The sequence below is a fragment of the Chrysochloris asiatica genome, unplaced genomic scaffold, assembly GCF_000296735.1.
Source record: "Chrysochloris asiatica unplaced genomic scaffold, ChrAsi1.0 scaffold00017, whole genome shotgun sequence".
In the NCBI taxonomy this organism is placed as follows: Eukaryota; Metazoa; Chordata; class Mammalia; order Afrosoricida; family Chrysochloridae; genus Chrysochloris; species Chrysochloris asiatica.
Genome location: NW_006408535.1, coordinates 17,181,850 through 17,202,115, shown reverse-complemented (window position 1 = coordinate 17,202,115; position 20,266 = coordinate 17,181,850). Strand labels below are relative to the sequence as shown.

The 20,266-nt window shown below is 37.4% G+C and overlaps 1 pseudogene; it reads right to left on the bottom strand.

Moving 5' to 3' along the window:
- Positions 1-11,066: 11,066 nt before the first annotated feature.
- Positions 11,067-11,450, bottom strand: LOC102819819 (annotated as a pseudogene).
- Positions 11,451-20,266: the final 8,816 nt, after the last annotated feature.

Below are 20,266 nucleotides of genomic sequence, written 5' to 3'. Positions count from 1 at the left end.
GAACATGGGCCCAATTCTTTGCTTGTAATCTAATATTCTATACCTGAAAATGCCACCCATAAGGGAGACAAAATATATATTCTTTATGATGTTTATGTAGACATATTCTAAATGTTTTAAATATGATAAGAACAGTGACAATGGTGCTAGACATAGATTAAATCAAAAGATATATTTGAGTTTTGTATTATATTCAGTATTGTTGTTAAGCCCTGTGAAGTCAATTTAGACTCATATAGACCCTATATAAGACTTCCAAGGCTTTAACTCTTTTGTGGAGCAGAAAGTCTTGTCTTACTCTCATAGGATGGCTAATGGGCTCGAACCACTGACCTTGTAGTTCGCAGTCTAGTGCTTATTCTATGGAACCACTGTACTCTAGTGATATTAGATTCCCTTTATGGAAGCCAAGTAAATTGATTTTAATATATTATTTTGTGGGAAAACTCCTTTAGCTATTATACTGATATGTTAACATTATGGATTGATCCCCCAAATCTGAATTATTCAAAGTAAGGTTTAAAAACACATTCAAGATTTAAGCTTTACATTAAGGCTGCAAAGTAAAGCAAGGATTTAAAAAAAAAAAAAAATAGCCTAGAGGATCCTTTGCTAAACAATATAAATATTTTACTAAACTTTTTATTTATTGAATATCTATTCAGTTGATGTATACAACTATAATTTCTTATGCTGTTATGGTCCACATGGGATCTTATGATTTCAGAGGGCTGCAAATTCTCTAATTCTTGAATTCCAGCCTTCACTGTAAGGGTGTTGTTATTGTTAAGTGTGACCCTGTATAGAGTTTCCGAGGAGCAGCTGGTAGGTTTGAACTGCTGACCTTGTGATTCAAAGTCCAGTGCTGCTCCTTCAGTGCCACACCAGGACTCCAATGTAAGGGTTGTTGTTGTTGTTGTTAAGTGCCGTCTTGTTGGTTCCGACCCATAGTGACTCTGTATAGGGTTTCTGAGGAGTAACCATTGACCTTGAGATTCAAAGTGACTTTGCAGTCCAGTGCATTAACCCACAGTGCCACACCGGGACTCCATGTAGGAAGACTGTGGGAAATTCCATGAGGCAAAAGGGTGAGAAACTAGTCATCAGTTTTGTACACACAATCTCAAAGAACCCAAATTCAAATGCCCATCATAGATAGAATATTGAGAAATAGAAAATAGTGCAGTATTTGTTGTACCAAAACCCAGCATACTAAATCAATATGTTCCCGTTCTGTCTTCCAGAAGATCTAGTGTTAGAAGTAAAAGAAAGTCTTGACCCTCAGGATCTTCTTTGGTGTTTGGCTGCTCCAGATTAGCAGCCACTTGCAGTCATATGCTTTGATGTGCAACTGTTTTTGTTAAATACTGTTGAGTCTGTTCAGACACATAGTGACCCAGTACAGGATTTCCCAGGAGTAGCTGGTGAGCAGTTGCCAATCTTGCGGTTTGCAATTCAGTGCTTATCTGACAACGCCAATAAAGGAATTACTGATGTGCGACTTAGTTGCGGAAGGAGTTCTGGTAGCATAGTGGTTACGAATTACCAGCTGTTCTGCAGGAGAAAGACGAGGCTTTCTGCTTCCGTGAAGATTTACAGCCTTGGAAACCCTGCACAGGGTCGTTATGAGTCGGAACCGACTCCACAGCACACCACCACCACCACTTGTTGTTGTTAGGTGCCATCGAGTCAGTACTGACCCATAGAGACCTTATGCACAGCAGAATGAAACACTGCCTGATCCTGGGCCAACCTCACTGTTGTTGCCACGTTTGAACCCATTGATGCTGCCATGTTGTCAATTCATCTCGCTGGGGGTGGTCTTCCTCCTTTTCTCTAACGCTTCACTCTACCAGCACTTAGTTGTTGAGAAAAAAAACTTTTCTTTTTATTCTTTTTTTAATTTCTCATATTACAAATGAAGTAACAGGAAAAATGCCTGAAATATACTGATTTGTCTGTAAACTTAATTACAGTTTTATTTATACAATAAAGACATGTCAGGGTTGCCATGTAGACAACTGCATTTTATATGGAGTCTGGAGCAAATGACATTTAGCTTTTAACAGCTACCTGGGGTCCTAGTTAGGGCTACATACAACTAAGGCATGTTGATCAGCATGAAATTTCATGTTTTTATACCTTACTTATGTGTTTCAGCTGGCTGAATTTCTGTATTTTGTTCTTTGGGATTTACGATGAATTTACCTTCTGTAGAAGTGTTTTCTCATTCCCTGTCATGAGGTATGTGCCCCTTATTTATACTTCCAGAACACCTTGTGTATAATCATATAATTGAGCTCTAAGGTCAGTGGTTCAAGTTCACCAGCAGCTCTTCAGAAACCCTATACAGGGTAGCTATGAGTCAGAACTTGATGGCACTTAACAACATAAACAATGTAATTGATATCCAATGTAATTTTAGGCCAGGCAATAACTGTGCTTTATTCATCTTTGAAATACTTGCTTTTGTTAGCTCCCATTGAGTTGGGCCTAACTCAGAGTGACCCCATGCAAAACAGCATTTGACTATTGTGAACCATAGGATTTTCATTGGTTGATTTTTGAAAGCAGATTGCAAGGGCTTTATTCCTAATCTATCTTCATATGGGAACTCGGCTGAGCCCTGTTCAACATTATAGTAATACTTAATCTCAATTGACAGATGAGTGGTGGCTGAGCTAGAGATACATTAGCCAGTAATTGAATCTGGGTCTTCCACAAAGAAAGTGACTAGTCTACGAATGGAACACTGGGGCCTAACAAAACAACTGGTCCAGTGGATACTCAGTATTTGTTGAATGAATGAAAGCAGTTAAGGGGTTACATTTGGTGTTCACTCTTTTTCCTATTTGTTTTCCGTCTTCTCCCTCACTCTACCTTACACCAACTTGACATTTTTGTGCCTTCACTCATCCTCCTGGCTTGGTTATGACTCTTATTGCTAACTCCTTTTCAGGTTTTGAATAAGTTAACTTGTACCACAAATTGCAAACAGCTGGATAGTGGGGACATCTTTGATTGATGTAAAAGATTGATCATCTTCAGTAAGGGGCACATTGCTTTGCATACCTTAGGAGTTTGCTTCAATGTAAAATGAATTGTTTTTGTTCATTTATAAGAGTAATACATATTCATGGTAGAATTTAAAAAATACAGAATAGCATGAATAATAAAATTCACTTGTCATATATATATATATAACAAGGACCATCAATATTTTGGTACATTGATACATTTAAATTTTTTTTTTTCTTTTCTTATATACTTTTTTTTTTTCTCACAACATTGGGGTCATACAGTATAGATCCTTTTGTCCACTTCTTTCTATGTAGCATTGTGGTGAGATGGTTGTGTGCCGTGGAGTCAGTTCCAACTCAGAAAGACCCTTTTATAGGGTTTGTGAGGCTGTAAATCTTTACAGGAGCAGAAAGCCTCATCTTTCTCCTGCAGAACTGCTGGTAGTTTCGCACTGCTGACCATGAGATTAGCAAGCTGACTGGTAACCACTACGCTACCAGAGCTCCCTATGTAACATTGCAGCTGAGCATTTTATCATGGCATTAATTATATGTTAACATGTCATTTATTTAGCACTTAAAAATCTTTTCCCAGTCTTTCTTTTGAAAACTAAGATTGCTATGAAAATTCTGTACATAAACCCATATATTTCCAATTATTTCCTTAAAATAAATTCCTAGAAGAATTATTAAACCTTCTATAAGATTCTCTGGTATGGCACTGTGGGTTAATGTGCTGGACTGTAAGGTCGTTTTGAATTGCAAGGTCGGCGGTTCAAGCTCACCAGCCGCTCCTTGTAAACCCTATACAGCATTGCTATGGGTTGGAACTCGATAGCACTTAGCAACATAAGATGCTCTAATTCTTGACTTTCAGGTTTCAGTGTAAGGGTAGAGCTAAGTATTGCATGAGTCAAGGGGTGAGAAAGTCAGTCATTAATCACCATGCACAGAATATATGTGTATAGTTTGGATAATGAAAATAATCTTTTGTATGAAGAATTAGGAAGAAATGCATTCCCCAAAGCTTTATATTTATGTCTGAGATACATATTAAGAGTCAAAACAGGCACTGTTTGAAAATCTAAATTCTTGACTTTGATTAATTTGTGTTTATGTTAGGAATCAGGATCTGTATTCCATTTTCAATTTACTTTTGAGTACTGTGCATTGATGTTCACTGAACACTTTCAGACTTATACATGTATATAAATGAAACACATATTTATTTATTCTTTTTGCATCTAGAATTTATTTATTTTTGCCACCAAAAAAAAAAAAATTCTTTATTAGAATTCAAGGGACTTTTTTGCAAGGCCACTCTCAAGTCAAACAAGATTGCAGTGAAAGAAGCATTCTTTCAATTTTTTTTTTGTCTGAAAATGCAAGCCTATCCAATACTACCCTGACTATCTTTTTACAAGATATATTATTACAATCAATCAGACCAAAACTATCTTACATAAAATCAAATAAAATCAATAAATAATATCTATGATTATCAGACTTTGAGCAGTCGCTGTGAGGGCAATGGAGAAATATCGTAAGCAGCTCCTGTTTGAAAGGAGTTTATAGCCTAACAAGAAAACAAAAATGTAAGAAGAGGGAGAAGGCTCTAGGACAATAAAATCTGCAGAGTACAAATATGGCCTAGGAATTGTAATGTAAGTTATCTCACATAGAGTTGAGGTCATTATCAACCCATAGATGCTTCAATATTCTATTTCCTTCACAACTGGACCAGTTAGCAACATCATGATAAACAGAGAAAAGACTGAAGTTGTCAGGGATTTCATTTTATTTGGTTGCACAATTGATGTCCATGGAAGTAGCAGTCAGAAAATCAAATGACATTATTACATTGGAAAAATCTACTGCAAAAGATCTCTTTAAAGTGTTAGAAAACCAAGATGTCTAAGGTGAATGAATATGTATGGTGAAAGAATAGAATTTTAGCGCACACCTTTGACATATCCAATCTGAATTTAGAGATCATCTCAAGAACAGATTTATTGCATTAGATACTAATGACCAAAGACCAGAAAAGTTGTTGATGACATCAAGAACATCATACAGGAAGAAAGCAAGGTCATTAAGATGACAAGAAAGAAGGAAAAGACCAAGATGAAAGCCAGAAGAAACTCTGACACTTGCTCTTCAGCACAGACCTTCTAAAGTAAATGAGAGAAGTGAGGAGTTAAAAAGTTGAACAGAAATGTCAAAGGGCAGCTTGAGAAGACAAAGTCAAGTATAATAACACATGAAAAGACCTGGAGTTGGAACATGCTCAGCATTTCTCAAGTTGAAAGAACTGTAGAAAAAAAATTCAAGCTTCAACTTTCAGTATTGAAGAATTGTATGGACAAAATATTGAATGATGCAGAAAGCATCAAAAGAAGATTGAAGGAATATGCAGAGTCACTGTACCAAAAACAAACAAACAAACAAAACACCAAGGTTGATATTCTACCATTTCAAGAGGTAGCACAAAAGTGGTTGGGTCCCCTCAGGGCAAACCCTCTTCCATGACTAAGACTCAATGGGACTACACACTCTGATTGGTGACCACGCTCGTCACCCATAAGGGGAAGTGAGGGAAAAATAGACATGAAACTGCAAGCTAATCCCTACAACATTCAATAGACTCCTGTGAACCTGGGTGGAGACCTGGTTGACCAGAAGTGTGGTAAGATCTGGGGACTCCTTTTGTGATTGACTAATTTCTTCCAAGTTCATCCATGTTTTGCAGATTCATCATTATTCTTCAGTGTTGCATAGTATTCTATTGTGTATATGTACCAAAGTTTTTAATCCATTCTTCCATTGACAGATGTTTTTGTTTTTCCATCTTTTTGCTATTGTGAATAGTGCTGCTATGAACATCGGTTTGCATATATCTACTCATGTTCTATCTTTTATCTCTTTTTGTTATATACCAAGTAGAAGGATTGCTGGGCTCATTTGGTATTTTTATTTTCAGTTTTCTGAGGAAGCACCATAGTGTTTTCCACAGTGGTTGAATCATTTTGCAGTCCCACCAGCAATGTAGGAGGATCCCAGTCTCTCCATACCCTCACTAACATCTATTGTTTTCTCTTTTTTTGAACTTCACTATTAATGTTGGTGTGAGATGATATCTCATTGTTGTTTTGATCTGAGTCCTGGTGTGGCACTGTGGGATAATGCACTGGACTGCAAGGTTGGTTTGAACCGCAAGTTCACCAGCCACTTCTTGGAAACCCTATGTATGGTCGCTATGAGTTGGAACTGACTTGACGGCACTTAACAACAACAACAAGAACAACTACAACAATGGCTCATAGGGTGAACATTTCTTCAGATGTTTTTTGGCTGCCTAAATGTCTTCCATGGTGAAGCACCTGTTCAGACCTGTGGCCATTTTTTAATTCCATTGTTTGTCCTTTTCTTGTAGAGGTATATGAGCTTCTATAAATTTTAGAGATTAGTCCCTTGTCTGATAAATTGTTGCAAAAAATATCTTCTCAGTCTGTTGGCTTCCTTTTTATTCTTTTTGAGAAATCTTTTGATGCACATGATGGTGGTAATTATGTGCTGTGGAGTCAGTTCCAACTTGTAGCCACTCATTGCAGGGTTTCTGAGGCTGGAGGTCCCAGTCATTTGTTTTGTCTTCTAGTGTTTGTAGTAATTTTAACATATTTATGTATTCCTAACTATTCATCTTTTGGGTGGCTACTGTAAATGGTTTAGTTTTCTTAATTTCCTTTTCAGAGGTGTCTTTATTTGTGTATAGGAATTCAGCTGATTTTTGTGTATTGATCTTGTATCTTGACACTTCGCTGAATCTTTCAATGAGTTCCAATAATTTTCTTGCTGAATCTTTGAAATTTTCTATGTATAGGGATCTTATCATCTGCAAACAGAGTGAGTTTTACTACTTCTTTGCCAATTTAGATGCCTTTAATTTTCCTTTCTTTTCTTATAGCTCTAGCTAAGACTTGCAACCGAATTTTGAAAAGGAGTGGTGATTTCTTGTCTGGTTCCTGTTTACAAAGGAAATGCTTTCAGTTTCTCTCCATTGAGATTAATGTTGGCTGTTGGATTTGTGTATATGCTCTTAATTATGTTGAGGAATTTTCTTTCTATTTCTACTTTGTTGAATGTTTTTATCAGGGATGGATGGTGTATTTTGTCAATGCATTTTTTGCATCTATTGATATGATCATGTGGTTCTTTTCCTTTGTTTTAGTTATATAGTGGATTGCCTTGATTGTTTTTCTCATATTGAACCATCTTTATATCCCTGACTTGAATCCCACTTGATCATGATGAATTATTTGTTTTGATATGCTGTTGAATTTTATTGGCTAGATTTTGTTGAGAATTTTTGCATCTATGATCATGAGGGATATTGGTCTATAATTTTCTTTTTTAGTGATTTTTTGCCTAGTTTTGGTATCAGAGTTATGCTTGCTTCATACAATGTATTTGGGAGTTTCCCATCCTTTTTAATGTTCTGGAATAATTTGAGTAGAACTGGAGTCTACAAATCGGGTTGCTAATCTCATGGTCAGCAGTTCGAAACTACCAGCTCTTCCGCGGGAGAAAGATGAGGCTTTCTGCTCTCATAAAGATTTACAGCCTTGGAAACCCTGTACAAGGTCGCTATGAGTTGCAACTGACTCCACAACACATAACAACAACAATTTCTCAAAATATTTTGTAGAATACACCAGTAACGCCATCTGAGCCAGGACTTTTTTTTGGTGGGAGTTTTTTAATGACCAGATCAATTTCTTCTTTTCTTAAGTTTTCTAATTCACTTTGTGTTAGTTTAGGTAGGTCATGCTTTCCTAAGTATTTATCCATTTCTTCTAGGTTTTCGAATTACTGGTTTACAATTCTTCATAGTATTCTGTTATTTTTCATTTTATTTCCATTGGTTCTGTTGTGATGTCACCCATATCATTTCCTATTAGTTTTATTTGCATCTTCTCCTTTTTTTCTTTTGTTAGATTTGCCAATGGTTTTTCAATTTTATTAGTCCATTCTATGAAACAACTTTTTGTCTTATTGATTCTTTCTGTTTTTTTGTTTGTTTGTTTGTTTTCTAATTTAATTATTTCTGGGTTAATCTTTATTATGTCATTTCTTCTCGTGACTGTAGTCTTACTTTGCAGTTTTTTTTTAATTGTTGGAGATGTTGTGTTAGTCTGTTGACTTTGGTTCTTTCTTCTTTTTGGATGTGTGTGTTTATTGTTATAAATTGCCCTCTAAGCAATGCTTTTGCTATGTCCCAAAGGTTTTGATATGTTGTGTTTTCATTCTTGTTTGAATCAAGAAATTTATTTCATTTTTTATTTGTTCTAATACACAGTAGCTTTCAAGTAGTGTGATATTCAATTTGCATGTATTTGATTTTGTTTCCTTGATCTTCCTACTGTTGATTTCTAATTTTATAGCATTGTGATCTGAAAAGATCCCATGTAGTGATTTGATGTTATAAAATTTATTGATACTTGCTTTGTGGCCTAACAGATAGTCTATTCTGGAGGATGTTTCATGTGCACTGGAAAAGAATGTGTAGTGTGCTGTTGCTGGGTTGAGTGCTCTGTATAAATCTATGTGGCCAAGTTGGTTGATTGTGTTTTTTACTACCTAAGTGTATTTGTTGCATTTCTTTTTGGTTGTTCTGTCCTTTATTGAAAATGGTGTATTAAAATCTCTTACTGTTATTGTAGACTTGTAGATTTCTTCAATTCTTTTAGAGTTTGATTTATAAATTTTTAGGCTCTTTTATTGGGAGCATAGATATTTATTATGGTTATGGCCTCTTGTTTAATTTACCCTTTAATGATAACATAATGCCTTTTCGGTTTCTTATGCTGGACCTTGCCTTAAAGTCTATTTAATCAGAAATTAGTATTGCCATTCCTGTTTCTTTTGATGGCCATTGTTGTTGTTGTTGTTGGTACGTACCGTGGAGTCGGTTCGGACTCATAGTGACCCTGTACAGGGTTTTCGAGGCTGTTAATCTTTATGGGAGCAGAACGCCTCATCTTTCTCTCACGGAACCGCTGGTAGTTTTGAACTGCTGACCTTGCAGTTTGCAGCCCGATTTGTAACCACTACGCTACTAGAGCTCCTTATTAGCTTGATGTATTTCTTCCATCTTTTTATTTTAATCTATTTTTGTCTTTGTGTGTAAAGCATGCCTATTGTAAACAGCATATTGAAAAATCCTGTTTTCTTATCCAGTCTGCTACTCTGTGTCTCTTGACTGATACATTTAATCCATTGATGCTTACTGTAATTATAGATAGGTAAGAATTGATAGCAGTCATTTTGCTGTGTGTTTATTTGTGGTGTTATTGTTTTCTTTAGGAGTCCTGGTGTGGTACTGTGGGTTAATGCACCAGACTGCAAAGCTGTTTGAGCTGCAAGGTTGGTGGTTCAAGCTCACCAACTGCTCCTCAGAAACCCTATACAGGGTCACTATAGATTGGAACCAACTTAACAATAACAACATTGTTTTCTTAGTTCTACATATTTTTCTTTGCTGAGTTCATTTTGTTTGAGCATATTCTCAATTTCTTCACTGCTGTTGCTTTAATATTTACAAAAACTTCATGATTTTCCCTTTTCTTGATTTGATATGGAATTGTATTAATTTTCTTTGAAGTTACCCTGTAATTTATTTGTTTTTCCCCTCAGTTTAAAGCAGTCTGTTTTGTTTTGAAATCTACTTGGCTTCCTTATCATTTGGAAATACTATAACTATATTTTTCCCTCTTTTTGCTTTGTAGTTATTTTCATTATAAATTGATATCTCTGATTCCCTATTTTCAGTCTTGTAGGTTTGTTTTACTTTGGCTACTTCTGTATCTGGATTGAGTTCTGGGTGGTGTTCCTGTGTATGTCAATCCCCAGTTGTTGTCTGCTGTTGTTGGTTCTCAATCCAAAGGACTTCCTTTGATATTTTTTGTAAAGTTTATCTTTTTGTAAAGTTTTTAAGAATTCCTTTAATTTCTGCTTATCTGGAAATGTTCTAATTTCACCATAATATTTCAGGGACAGTATTACTGAATATATGATTCTTGGCTGGCAAGTTTTTTCTTTCAGAATTTTGTATAAGTCTCCCCATTGCCTTCTTTCTTGAATGTGTTCTGCTGAGAAATCAGAGCCTAATCTTATTGGTTTTCCTTTGTAGGTGAAGTTTAATTTTCCTGAGCTGCTTTTAGAATTCTTTTCTTGTCTTTGATTTTGGAGAGTTTGATTATATATCTTGGTGATTTTCTTTTGGGGTCTATCCTGTTTGGGCTTTGTTCAACTTCTTGAATATTTACTTCCCATCATTCATGACGTTAGGGAATTTTTCTTCCAACAGTTATTCTACTATGTTTTTTGTGTTTTTCCTGCTCTGGAATTCTGATCACCTATGTTATTCCTCTTTATGTTGTCCTACATGAATCTTAGACTTTCTTGAGTTTTTTCATTCTTTTTTTCTGATTATTCTTCTAGCTTACTGGTAATGAGACATTTATCTTCAAACTCACTAATTTGGGTTTCTATTGATTCAAATCTACTGCTTTGTTCTTTCAGTGTATTGTCCATTTCTGAAATCTTAGTGTTATTCTCCTGAATTTCTATTTGCAGGTTTTGTATTATCTCCAATTCTTTATCTATTTTGCTTGATTGTTTCTGTACTGTTTTCCTGAATTCTTCATTGTTTTCCTTGACCTTTATGTCAATTATTTGGTCTTACCTAAATATCATTCTCTTGAATTCTTTTTCAGGGAGTTCCAATGCCTTTTTTTCTTCAAAAACATTCTCTAGATCTGCCTCTGGGTCATTTGTTTGAGATACTTTTCTTTGTTTGTTTTTCTTTTCCCATCAAAGAAAATATTTTATTCAAGTTCTCAAAACAAGCTTGAGTTACAGTGGATTTGAAGCAGAGAAAAAAATCAAGTTAGGGTTCAGAAATAAAGAGTGGTGGAAGCTGGCATCAATGTGCACATGTTAATCCAACAACTGCCTCATGGGGCACTCTTCCAAGTACTTTAGAGTCTACCAGGCTAACCCTTTCACTGCCTTCACCGCTTTTGTTTTATTTTTCCCCATCCTATTTTCTTGCTTTGCCTTCAATTTTCTTCTTTGCCACAAGTTTATTCACACTGGGTATTGCCCAGGCTGGTCTAGAAGACTCTCCTTATTTCTCTTAACCTCAATTTACATTTTCAAGTCATCTTTGTCATTGTTCATCTCACATTGCATTTTCTCTTGGCAATGCTTGGGTACCACAACAGTTGCTATCTCTTGAACATCTTCCCTTAAAGCATCATTGTCTATTTTGAGAATGCTTTTCAGTCTGCTGAGCTCTTTTGGGGCATTCTTTTTTCTCTTCTCAGCATGCATCTTCCTTTTCCATTTACTCCGTAAGTTTTTAGTCATGTTTTAACTGAAAAGCTTTACAAACACATGCAGCATAGAGATTACACTGACCAGAAGTCTTGCGTTTGTTTCTTGTGTTACCAGAAAATATTTGTTCCTTTTGAGAAATTGTGGTGTTGTTATATTTGTATTAAGTTGATGATTGTGTGCTGGTGTATTCTTAGGCACTCACCAATTATCTCCTGGTGGCTGTGGTCAGGGGATGAACTTGTACAATGTTTGCTGTTGGCTGTTTGTGCAGTTTAGTTCAGGATTGGTTTAGCTGATCTTGTTGATCCAGTGTATAGCAGTTGGTGTTGGCTTGTGCTCATTGTGCAGTTGTAAAGGGTATGGCTGTGACTGGGTTGTATATTGTGGTTGCTATTTCCTTTTATCTCTTAATGTTTTCTTGTCTCTGGAGCCATTCACAAGATTCAAAATGTCTGCTGCACATCTGGTAGGCCACCGCGGGTCAAGAGTTTTCCTTTTTTTTTTGCCATGTCTACCCAACTCTCTTTCCAATCATTCAGTCTGCTTCTCTATCCCTTTATCTGAAGCTCAGAGTTCCAGGACTATCCTCTGCATCTGTTTCATTTGGCTTTCCATATTTTTGTTGTAGAGAGTTCATATAGCCTTTCTGCCTAGTTTGCCATTTTTTCCTGTTACTCATGTTGGGCTATGTACTTTTGATGATACCATTCTAGGACAGAACTACATGGGTCAAAGCAGCGTAGGTGTTATATTTACTGGTAAATATCTGTGAATGTGAGAGGAAGAAATGAGGGAGCTAGAGAAAGAAGGGGAAAAGTACTTAAGAAGGAAGAAATGAAGGAAAGAATGAATGGATGGAGGAAGAAAGGAAGGGGTACAGAAAAGAGCCATGAATTTAGGTTACAGTCCTTGATTTTCATTTTGAAATCAATACAGTTAATCTGAATCATGCATTGATTTTCTATGAAATTAAAGGCCTGAGTGAGTTTCAGCACCATTCATGGTCCATTTGTTATCTTACAAAGCCACCTCACTCCCCATCAATAACTACTAGTTATGCAATATAATTCTGAATGAAAAATTATAAGTTTGCACGAACAAGCTAGAAGCTTATCCTAAAGATTTCTTGAGACTCTCTCATATTTAAAAAGTCAGAGTACTGATTACAGAATGATGCAGATTTAGAACTAAAAGGAGCCTTTGGGATGATATTATTTAACCTTCTCATTTTATAGATGACCATGGTGTTGCGGGTTAGTGCGCTGGACTGCAAGGTTGATGTAAACCACAAGGTTGGTGATTCAACCACTCCTCAGAAACCCAATACAGGGTTGCTATGAATCAGAACCAACTCGGCAGCACTTAACAATAACAATCAACAGTCATGGAATTAGCAATCAAGAAATCAAATGATGTATTGCTTTAGGCAAATCTGCTGTACAAGACCTTTAAAGTATTCCAGAGCATAGATGTCAGTTTGAGAACTAAGGTAAGTCTGACCCAAGTCATGGTATTTTCAATAGCCTCATATGCATGTGAATGTTGGATAATGATAAGGAAGACTATAGAAGGATTTGTGGATTTGAGTTATGTTGTTAGAGAAGAATATTACAAGTACCATAGACTTCCAGAAGAACAAACAAATCTATGTTGAAGAAGTACAGCCAGAATGATCATTAGAAGTTAGGATGGCGGAACTTTGTCTCTCAGACTTCAGACATACTGTCGGTAGCGCCCCCCTTCCCCCCCCCCCCCCAGAAGGAGGTGGATTAACATAATGGCATCAGCAATGGGCTAAAGAGTAACAATGATTGTGAGAATGGTGCAGGACCAGGGATTGTTTTGTTCTGTTGTGTACAGGGTATCTATGAGTCCAAACTGACTTGATGGCACCTACCATAACATAGCAAAGTGTATTTAGGTAGCAGCAAACTAAATAGTCTTCAATGATGATTCCATATTGTGACCATTACTCTGGCCTAGCCATTCCTTCATCAAATCACTGTAACACACAACTGCAGAAACATGGAAAGAAAAGCAAAACATCAAACCCCAAGATTCTATGGCATTCATTATGCCTCTTCCTACTGAACTTATAAAACCTTGACCAACAAGTCAGTTGTCTTTTAAAACTGAGCCTGCCTTTACGCTATAATGGCTAATTAGAGACATTAAATAGCCCTACAATTAAATAGCAACTGTGGTAGACAGAGAAGAATTATTTTTTTCTTGTGAAATATAGCTCCAACCATCATTGCCAGGTGACTTTTGTTGTTGTTAAGTGCTGTCAAGTTGGTTCCAATTCATAGGGATGCTCTATAGGATTTCTGAGGCTGTGAATCTTTGTGGAAGCAGAAAGCCTCATCTTTTTTCTGTAGGTGGCTTTAGAGAACCTGCTTTTAATGAGTCCATTGTCAAGTCAACTTGAATTTATAGCAAAACAGGCTAGTGTACCCTACCAAGCTACCTATGCCTTTAGAGATGGTCAGACACATACTTCATTTCATGAAATAAATTTGTAAAAAATAGTTCTATGGACAAAGCTACCTTCAAATTCTATCAATGGAATTAACCAAACAGTATTGCAATTATTTGTTTACATTTATTTTTCAATTACTGGAAATAAGCTATTTGAAGGCAGAGGGAATCTTATTCTTCTTTTTATATGAAATATCTAGCACTCAGTTGTTGTTGTTAAGTGCTGTGGAGTCAGTTCATAGAGACCTTGTATAGGGTTTCCCAGACTGTAAATATATATTTTTTTATTTATCTTTTTATTGTGCACTGAGTGAAAATTTACAGAGAAGACTGTCAGTTTTCCATTCAACAAACCATATCCTTTGTTTCATCTCAATGATTGCAATCTCCTTCATGTAACAACAGTTATTTACACGAATGTAAATTGATTCCTATTTATATTCTACCTACCTTCCCATCCTTTCCCAACTTTGTCCATAGGTAAATGCTGTCCTTTAGATCTTAAATGATTGACCATTCCATGGTGAGCATACCTTACTAGTGTTGCTGTACCTATATACCTTTCTACTACTTGGTTGAAAATTGGACCTGAAGGGTGTTCAAGGCCACAGTCTTAAGTTCCTCCAGTCTCTTTTTGACCAGCAAGCCAGGTCTTTTATTTTCTCAAATAATTTTGCATTTTGTTCCAATTATTATTCAGTCCTATGCAGGATCATCTAATGTAATCCTTTTCAGAGCAGTTGATAGTGGTAACTGGGCATCATGTAGTTCTTCTGGTCTCAGAGTCATGGTGACCAATGGATGCTCACATGCTCCATTATTCCATTGGACTAGCTGAATCCAGGAATCTTCAATTTTGTCACTCTTCTGTTTTCCTAACATGGAAAGACCAATAGTTGCTCCTTAGGTGGTTGCTCATGGACTCTTAGGACCCCAGACGCTACTCACCAAAGTAACATGTAGAACATTGTCATTATGAACTATGCTATGTCAACTGACCATGTTGTTTCCTGAGACTATTGTCTTGTGTCCCCAGACCCAGGAACTCACTGTAAGACTGCAAATCTTTATGGGAGCTGAAAGCTTCATCTTCCTGCTAGCACATAGTTGTTGTTGTTATATGCCATGGAGTCAGTTCTGACTCATAGCAACTCTGTACAGGGTTTCCAAGGCTATAAATCTTTACGGGAACAGAAAGCCTCATCTTTCTCCTGTGGAACAGTTGGTAGTTTCGAACTACTGACCCTGAGGTTAGCAGCCCGATTCGTAACCACTACGCTACCAGAGCTCCTTAGCACCTAGTAGATACTACATAAATTTGTTTTAATTCAGTTTTCTTTATTTTATTTTATTTTTTTTGTCTTGTAGGTTCCTATCATCTATTTATGGATAAATACATTTGAAATGGATGTTGGAGCCATATAGCAAGAAGAACACTTTAAATGTGCCTTGAATATTCAAGGCTTTGTGAAGTGTGCAAAGATGACTACAACATGATTTCCCCATTAGACAGCTTCATAAGTTAGGGAAGGATATAAGAACAGTTTCAGTACTTATCAGCTCTGATGAGAGAGATCTGGGAAGGTATCCTAGAGAAAGGAGGAACTGAAAGATGTCAGTAGGTGGAATGGCAACCAGAGCACTGTTGGTAATTTGACAGAACCATTTCATATTATTGTGTAGTAGTAAGTGACTTGGGGAGGGGAGGGATGAGTAACCTTGTTAGTTGCCTTGTCAACATTTTCTGGCACATAGTTGATGCTCTAGTAATCTGATTTTTATCCTTTTGAATAAACTCCATTATCCTTTTAACTTGACCATTTGTTTGAACAAGTTAAGATACTATAGTGAAAGGTCAGATAGAGTCTTCATCTTTGAATTTGATAATCCCAACTGGTAAATGCACATTCATTTTTAAAGCAATATCTGGTAAATTGTATGATGCAAACAAATGGCTTAGAACAGCAAACTCTGCATCAAAGAACAGAGATGAAAGTTTGAGACTTAAATAGAATTTGAAATAATCAAGGCATTCTCTTGAAATCATTTTATAAAAATCAATCTAATTTTTAAATATCTTGTTTGGAAAGCCATTGCATAACTGGACCAGATGGCCTGGCAAGAATTACACTCATTACAGTCTTTTAAGTCAAAATATCTCCCATGGCTATATAATGGGTATGTTAATAGTAGGCTATTTGCACTGATTTTGAACTTGGACTGTCCTAGCATGAGTCCTAGTTCTGCCAGGTCTTGTCTTCTGTTGCATAGACTCAGACAAATATCATATTCCCATTAGCCTAACTTTCTTTCCTTGTATGTAAAATAGAGTTCATTGTTCCCATTTCACAGGATGGTATGAAGACTACATTAATTAATATGTATGCTTATTTCATTGTAAATGGTCAGTAAATTGTAGTTGTGTTCAGAGATTATCAATGGTTAGAATTACTCAAACAGATTCTTTGTTAAATATAATTCCTCTTCCTCCTCATCTTGAAGCTAGCACATAATGCTAGTTTATTAATATGGTTTATCACAGAATATTTAACTATTTCCCTGTTTTCATGGAGGTGTATTTCAATTATTGCTTACAATTTTAGACTAAAAAATTTCACATTTCTCTAAAATATATTTATTTCTTTGAAATAAATAATAATAAAAATAACTGGGCAAGAATAACAAAACCCAAACTCATTGCTGTTGAGTCAATTTCAACTCCTAGTGACTCTATAGGACAGAACAGAATGTCCCCTGGGGTTTCCAAGCTGGCAATCTTCTTGGAAGCAGACTGCCACATTTTTCACTTGTGAAGTGGCTGGTGGATTTGAACAGCTAACCTTTTGATTAGCAGCACAGAGCACACTGCATCACCAACGCGCTGGTGGTGGTGGTGTTTATGTGCCGTGGAGTTGGTTCTGAATCATAGTGACCCTGCATAGGGTTTCCCAAGGCTGTAAAGCTTTATGGGAGCAGAAAGCCTCATCTTTCTCCTGGGGAATAGCTGGTAGTTTTGAACTGCTGACTTTGAGGTTAGCAGCCCTATTTTTAACCTCTAATCTACTAGGGTTCCTTACCAGAGCACTAACAATAACATAAAATATCATAATGCCTTTACACTGTAAATGTTTTGAACATGTACTTTTTGGCCATTGTAGTTGTAATATGCATATGAATAATTGTTGAACAAATGAAGAAAATAATGACTAAGTTGATTTAATTATCTGCAGTATAATGACTAAAACTGATTTAATTATCTGTAACATGAATAATGAAAGATTATTGAACAAAGGAAGAAAATAATGACTAAAATTGATTTCAATTTAATATAGATATAAAAGGTCCAAAAGTGTAATATTATTCAATAGTATTGACAATAGATGATGATTTTGAAATTATTTCCTGTCCTCGATCATTCTCCCATTTTTATCTTCTCTTTACACAGGAAGGATGCGATATAACAGTGACTCTTCCTGGGTTGGGTTAAATAAAAGCCTATGCCCAAGGGAAATGAAGATACATTCAAGGTGGTTTAGACTAAACCTTCAGACTAGAAAAGAAATCCTTAGGATGGAGGTTTTTTTTAAAAGAGCATATATTTTTTAAAGGTATAATTTGTAGACTTTAAAATTCAGCAGTTTGGGGGAAGATTTAAAGCAGTAATCTCAATCTTGGCTGCATATTAAAATCACTAGGGACTGCAAGGAAGCAATGAGAAAATCAATGTGGTGGGTCTCCATGGAAAGTCTTGTGCCGGCATCTTAGATAAAAGTCCTGAGGAGAGAGTAAGGCCCATGATGATTCCATGAATCCAAGAACAGAGGGGAACTCTGCCACACTCCATACAGGCAGAATAGAAACTGAGTTAAGCTGTAGGAAAATAACATAGTTATATTCCTTGATCACTCAATTAATTAACTGAAATGCATAATCACTATGTTTTTATTAATCAGTAAATATGTGTGGCACTGTGGGTTAATGCGCTGGACTACAAGGTCAGTTTGTACCGCAAGGTCTAAAAAACCGTATACAGGGTTGCTATGAGTCGGAACCTACTAGATGGCACTTAACAACAACAACGTTTCATATAGCGTTCTTTTTTATACATAATTATTAATGAGAAGGAGTCCTGGTGTGGTGCTGTAGGATAAGCATTGAACTGCTAACCACAAGTTGCTGGTTCAAGCCCACCAGTTGCTCTTCAGAAACACTGTGAGTCCTAACTAACTGGACAGTACTTAATAACAATGAATGAGCATGTAACCATTAATGGTGGCATAGTGGGTTGCATGTTGGAATGCTAACCACAAATCAAATTTGAACAAAGCAGTTCAAATCCACCAGGTGTTCTGCAAGAGAAAGGGGAAACTTTATGTTCATGTGAAAATTTACAGCGTCAGAAATGCTACATAGGGTCTATGTGAGTTGAAATCGACTTGGTGGCAGTGGAATGTACTCCTTTTGATTCCTGTTCTTTCAATAGAAATCAATTCAGTATCTTAGTGAATAACTTGTACAAATGCTGAAACATTTTTTGGAATTAGCATTGATTTGTTATGGAAATCCCTGTGGATGCAGGATAGTATTTTTTTTTTTTTTAAGTGTTTATTGTGAGGTTTACATGGGAGAACATCAGCTTTACACTCATCCTATCGTATTTCATTTCATTGCAATGATTACCATCCCCTCCATGCATTATCAAATAACCAAAGGGTACCCCACATAGGCCCACCCACTAGCTGCCAGCACACAGCCCTTCTCTCGCCCTGAGTCCAGTGTCCCCAGCCCCTCCATCTGTCCATGTCATCTTCTCTATCTCTATCCCTGGTGTAACTGACTGCCTCTCTGGGTAGGGTCCCACTCTCGATTCTTCTCACTTGATGGTCCCAGAGACCTCCGCTCCTTGACTGCAAAATCAATCTCTCCCCTCCTTTTGTCAAAAAACATCTACCTCTATATTTCCCTCCCTCACAGTCAATCTTGATGGCAATCATTCACTATTATATCACAAGAGTCTTATCCCCATTTCCTTTCACCAGCCTGGTCCCAACAGATTGGAAATCATTCAGTGGTGGGTCTACTGTCCATCATCCTGTCTGGAACTAGGCTCCCTCTTGCAAGCTTGTAAGCCAGTCACTTCTTGCCTTTATAGCCCCGCCCCCTCATTTTGGGTAGCCAATGTCTAAGTTGCCCATCCCTGTCTACCCTGTGTACTGAGGGGGTGGGAGTGATCCTCGCTGTAAAGATTTGTTCCCTTTTTTGAGCTACTACATCCATAAGCATAAGTCAAGTTCATCAAATTGTAGCAGATTACTCCTTTTTTTTACCTCTTCTTTCTTCTGGTTGAGTTCTGATCATTCAGCCATTGAAGCCAGGTCAAGTGGGCATTATCTGCAAGCACGGGTGCTCTTGTGCATCTCTCCTCACCCCACATCAGCTGAACATGTCACTCTCCACTCCAGTCCTCCATGGCCACGCCACTCCTCTGGACCCAGGAGCCCTCAGGCCCTACCACACTGCCGGCTATCCAAGCCTCCACCAGGGTTCACAGGGGTCCACTGAATGTGGTCAGGCCTAGCTCACAAATTCTTCGCGTTTTTCCCCCCTCTTCCCCCCATCAGCAACCAATGTGGCCACCAGCCAGATCACATGCCCACTCATGCACTCTCCCTGAGTCTCAGTCTTGGAAGGGGGCCCCGCCCTGAGGAGTCCCAACCACCCGATTCATGGCTCCTGGGCGAACAGCCTACCCATTCCTGCAGTAATCAATGAAACTGCCATTACCATTTTGCCCTTCTCCTGCCAGTCTCTCCCTCACGAAATATCCTCTGCTCCTCTGGCTGCTCCTCCAGGCTGGTCCACTTGTCCCCTCCAGTGGAAATTTCCCACCTCAGATGGCTCTAAATGGGGTTCCGTACTCCATCCATGGTCTTGTGCAATGTAAAGACTCCACAGGAAGCCTCTTTCACTGGACAACTTCTAGTCCCCTTTAAGTTATTCTAATCAGTTATAGACTGAAGATGGCCTTACAAGCTTTCTGTAGTGATGATTCTGGCTATTCCTTTCTCCCTCCCTCAAGTGTCTATTTTACAATGGTGGGCAAGGGAAACCAAGATTCAAAAAGACAGCCAAGCATCTTAACACTATTCCCCTCTTTTACCCCTTCAAACTGTGCCTCAATCCCTGTATCCTGGAGCCCTGTTGCTCCAAGCTGGTGCATACATCATTTACTCTCTCCCACTTAGCCCATGCGAACCTGCCTAACTGTTCTCCCATCAGCCTTGTTCTTCCATTCCCCTCCCCTTTCTTTTGTATTGCCCCCCCCCCATCTATCTTATGTCTATTCCTTACCCTGTGCTCTATCTTCC